The sequence below is a fragment of the Aulonocara sp. 'chitande type north' Nkhata Bay genome, linkage group LG12 (assembly GCF_057382095.1).
Source record: "Aulonocara sp. 'chitande type north' Nkhata Bay isolate Kocher_YH1m ecotype deep benthic linkage group LG12, A_spYH_male_GT1.1, whole genome shotgun sequence".
NCBI classification, from domain to species: Eukaryota; Metazoa; Chordata; class Actinopteri; order Cichliformes; family Cichlidae; genus Aulonocara; species Aulonocara sp. 'chitande type north' Nkhata Bay.
The window spans coordinates 30076987-30082540 of NC_141355.1; positions in this window are offsets into that span (position 1 = coordinate 30076987).

The window sequence follows — 5554 nt, forward strand, 5'->3', positions numbered from 1 at the left end:
ACTCTAAAATACAACCGTACAGAGCCACTGGGAAACTGTAAAAGAAAGCTCCTTGTCCATTATTTTCTCTGACAGTTTACTAGTTTACATATATATGATATCCCTGAGATAAAAGTGGTAAATAGAAAAAACAAAAAACATTTACATGTTTTCATGAAAAATCCTAATTATTCTTTGAGATTATAAAGTGATACATTTGCAAATAAAAACTAATTGTGAGTTTAAAGTCACATGTGTTTTTTCTGTCATGGAACCACCTGGCTTTCATTTGCAAAACTGGATCAATCTCATCACACCACAGAATCCTCTCATAAACTGGGACACACACGTTTGAAAGGATATGCAACAGTAACTGATACACAAAAACCTTTCGCCCAATCAAAATCTGTATGTTGTTCTCTTCTGAATAGCCCCAATTTATTGTGATAACATGTCATCTAAAATACCAAATTACTCCTAATTACAAAGTATAATTTGATTGGATCATCCACTGTACATAATTCAAACAGGCAGCAACAACTCTGGGGCAATGAGGTTATATTTTAAATGATCTCGAGAACTACTCCCCTAAGAAGTGGCAGGTCTAAAAAGCAACAGATGAACAGCATTTGAAAGTCATGCACTTAAGAAATAGGAAAAATAGGAAAAAGTAAAGTAAGTAAAGAACTGACACAGGACCTAAAAGATGAAAAGGAAAGGGAAGCAGGGAGGAAAGGCTGATGCATGCCAAATTACACAACAACTGGACTGAAAATCACTGGCAACAGGTCTGATAAGAGTGATGAATCCAAATTTAAAATTCTTGGTTCAGCATGTATGGAAGACATCAAGAGAAAAGTAGAACAGTGAGTGTCTATGGCCATCTATGAAACACGGTGGAGGCTTGGTCATGGTTTGGGTTTACACTACAGTTAGGCATGTTGGGGATCTTTTCAAAATGTATGGATTTATGAATGCAGAAAAGTACGATCCGATTTTGATTCACCACAGAGTACTATCTGGAATGTGTCTTATTGGCAATAGCTTGGGCAGCAAGAGCATACCTGGACAAAAAACAGAAAATTGAGGACTATCAATCAAGGATTGGCCTCCCCAGAGCCTGTACCTCAACATTGCTGAAGCTGTGTGCAATCATTTTGAACAGAAAAAAAGCTGGGGAAAAAAAAAAAATCAAAGAAAAGCTTTTAAAGTCCTTCAAGACTTTAAAAGTTTTCCATGAAGCCCAGAGAACTACTACTTAAAGAAACTACAGGAAAGCTGCCTAAGAGAAGAATTAAGGTATTCAGATAAAATATCGACATTTAAGCTCAGTAGCACTTTTTAACTTTCATAATAGATTTGGTTGCATTTTGGAAAGTTTTAATAAAATGCTGAAAATATTTTCCATTTTACTATGAAAATAAAAAGAAAATGAGGGCAGCTCAAGACTTTTGGACACTACTGTAATTTAATAATTGTAATATTTTTTAAAAGTGAGATTAATGGTTAAACACTGACTTTATATCCAACCAACTTCACATGTGTCTCAGTATCCTCTCTTTTTTAACACCCTGCTCGGCTCTGCCAAACAAAAGATTGTAAATCATTTGTGTAAATCACAAAACAAACCATGCAAATTATTCCAGACAATATAGGCAGAGTGGTTTGTTAACAGCTACTTCAGTCCTTCCTATCGTCTGCATTCCTAAACCAAACAGGCAATCTAATCATATATAACACTTGCGGGTGGTCTCACTATGAATATGTGTGTTTATATGATTTATCTTTGGTTTTTGTGATGATGAAAGAATTCAAACAAAGTGGTTTTGGCACAAAAAATGTTGGCTTGACAGTTTGGGACTGAGGTTGGAGGTTTGGATTAAAATACGGGGAAGTACAGGAAAGGACAATGACATGCCTGTGTGTTTGTTTATGTTTGTGTGTGTGTCCGCTGTTTACCCCCGTCTCTACTGAAAAACCATTACGCTAGTATTTTTCAAACTTCCTCAACAACTCCTAGTACTGTGGTCCCAGTTTAATAAGTATCGTGAATGGTGCTTTTATTGTGAAAGCTGCACAGCTAGGGGATTATCCTAATATCGAAATTCAGTTATATAGAAAACCTTTCACATATCAACTTGTTTTGAGCAGCCTACTCTCCCACGACATGATGGGACCTTTGGAAGTTTACCCAAAATTCAAGTTTTCTCTATTGAATTATCAAAACACAAAATAAATGAATAAATAAAAATAAATAGAAAATACAAGGTGCCTGTGCCCGTTTCTGTTACTTTATATTACAGACTATAACCCATGATACTGTTGCTCAGAGCTGGTCCTGGGAAAATGTGAGATTTGTTACATTGTGACACTTGAAACTGGTTCAGTCATTTTTATCAGTATGGTGGACCTACTAAAAAAGTACTGGGCGCTTCTGATGACTCCTAATTGTTGGCACAGTGTGTGGTGAGTTAATAATAATCCTTTAAACATCTTTTAAGCCATTCTGCTTTTTCAATCCAGAGCTGTCCACCCCAGACAGGTCACTCGTCCATTACAGGGTTAACACTGAGTGGCAACCTCACACTCTCTGATTATGTCAGTTTAGATTCACCAATTACCCAAGAGGCTGGAGAGAATCCAAACACTCCCAGGGAGATCATGTAAACTCGACAGCGACAGGCCTCAGCTGACCGAGTGTTTGGACGGCTGCTTTAACCAACACGTCCCTCTGCAAGCAGAATCTAACCCTGCTTTACACCACGAGTGGGGGTGTTACAGTCCCAGCAGGTCCACTGTGGGTTGTTGTGCATCTCTGTGTAGTGTTGCTCTCTCACTTCCTCTTCTGAGTTAGGTATCACCACTCTTCCTGTGGAGCAATGATTTGCACACAGCTGACTCTACTTGGCAAAACACCCTAGGAGTGCAAAGTCTAGGAGTGAGAGGAAGTATCTAGTTCCCCTGTGTCATTATCCTGGCAGCGTTTGGGTAGTGTGTGCCGTTGTTTACTTCTCTGGGTAAAGGAGTGGGTTTGCTTTACCTTTTTAATTTCCACTTAAACCCTTCCTGCCTAGAACACAAGTTTTTCTGTTGTCCTAGTCATTTCTTTCAAATAATATTTGTAATATGTAATATGCAATGTTTGCTCTTTGTCTTCTTTTCCCCTGGAACACTCTTATTGTCACACCTTCTTGGAATTTCTGAAAAATGTTATAAACTATGCATGGAAACAAACGGTCCAAATGAGAGTCCAAGGCAAGGATTCCCAGCATTAATGTACCAATCTGGAGAGGAAAAGGGGATATTTTTGAGTTCTCCTACTATTGCCCCATCCAGATGTTTAATTAATTTAAATAACAAGAATGTGTTCAGGACAGGATTTCACTTGAGCTAATCTGGTAAAGCATTCCGAGAAGCTTATGTATACAGAATCCAACTCCTCAACAGGAGCGCCATCAACACGGTACAAACCATGTTTGACTCTTATTGTTCTTCACGACACGTGTTGGTGTCCTGAAAAAGTTTGGCTTTTGTGCTCCTGCGGTCTAAACTCTGCATGGACCGGATCACAACTGATATTCAAAGACCACATCTAAGGACGCAATTGTTGTCACATCAATAAAAGAACTGGCTAAATGAAAACAGATTAGGGCTGGGCAGCAAGAAGAAAGGATAAATGTCAATGGAATAATAACACAATAAATGGTCAGTTGAAATAGAAGACTTTAAGAATGTAATAAAACTCAGGTACCTTGGATTAGTGAAATGTAAAACTATTTCACGGTTAAAGCTTACTCTATATGGAAACAAATGCTAGCCTGCAAATCATGCCAATCCTTCGCTCTGACATTATTTGACTAGGTCACAGTATGCTACGGCTCCTAGCTGAAAGCAGTAAGTGGTGAAGGCAGCATTTCTAAATAATACAAGAATACATCTTAGCCAAGAAAGACCATCTTACCTAATCCAAAGATAACATCCAAGGGAGCCAAAATTATTCCTGAAGATCTCCTGGTCAAAAGCGTGTGACACCTTGCTTGTGTCAAAAACAGAGTATAAAATATGGATTTGCCTCCCACTGATTTTGGACTTTTGGGTCACATTATTAGTTTTACAGCTGACTTTAGCTATACTTGGTTACCAAGCTGCATTCATAAGTTATAAATGTGCAACATACAGACACAAACACTGGGTAGTTAGTGGTAACTGAAGGACTAATAAAACAGTAAAAGATCAGTCATCAAAACTGAAGCACAAACTTCTGGGATGGTCAGCAATACAAAGCAAGCCGTAATACAAGACAGATAATACATTAAAGACAGACTGAAGAGCTCCAGTTTAATAACTAAGTGGGGCATGAGGCCTAGCAGACAGTGGCTCCAGCTGCCAGTCAGAACACCTGACAATCAAAGCTATCATACCCCCTTTAATTATCCAGGTATATGAGTTATTATTAAAATAATAATAACAATCATCATCATCAGCCCAAGGACAGTTGCTACGAGGATCTAAACATGCTTTTTAATGTTGTAAAGTTGGACATTTCAATACGAGCCTGTGGGGACTGCTTCCCTTCTGCAGTCCCGACAAACTGCACTTCTTGCAGCTTCCATCTTGTATTCATTTTGCAGTTGCAAAGGCAGCTCCTCTTTGTCGAAAAGCAGTCAAACACCAAGAAAAGATAAAGTGAATTCTTTGTTTTTACAGTGCCTTTGGTCCCGTTTTTTTCCTCCATCGTGTCTAATTTTTTTCTAAATTGCAAAAGCTGTGGAATGCAAAAAAATAAAAATACATTTAAAGTTTCATTTACCTTTTTTAAAGTATTCACTTTGCAGTATAGAACATCGTGCAGCTATGTATCTGTTGGTGAAACGATGCAAGACGTTTTCAATTTACAGCAGAACTTATTTATGCTTAGGCGTACATTCTCTATTTTTCTAAGGACCCTACACACGGCCATGGCAACAATAAACTCAGGTCTTCCTGTGCTTTGTTGCACTTTCACTTTCTGAATGTCATTATTGTGGTTAGCAACAGTATCCCCGTGAAGGGCAGTTGACATCACTGTGTTAATTTTCCAGCTCGCATGTGATGCAGCTGCTCACTGCTTTCTGTAAATGAGCGCCATTAGCTCATTTACAGTCAACAAGACACCCCCAGCTGCCCAGCACTGATTGTGTACGAGTCTTGAGCTGAATGTGTTTCTTGCATACTTCATGAACTCACTGTCATCTTTAATTAACACCTGTAACGTCCCCTGTGTTTGTGTGCTTCGGGTCAAGAAAACAAGTAATTGCTTTCTTCACATGATACCATCAGCCATGTGGACTGACTCACAGCAGGGAAGCTTCAGCTAGAAAAAAAAGACTCACTTGGTTTTGCAAATCACACTACATGGCAACCAGGTTTGCAGCCACTCAGATTCACTGGCATTTGCTGTGAACATATTAGGTATTTGAACAGACATTTTTATGGAGGGGACAAACACATCTTAGTGCAGATAACATCGCATGAACATTCATTAAAGTAATTGCAGGAAACTGTGAGAATTCATGATCACAACACATCTTTATCT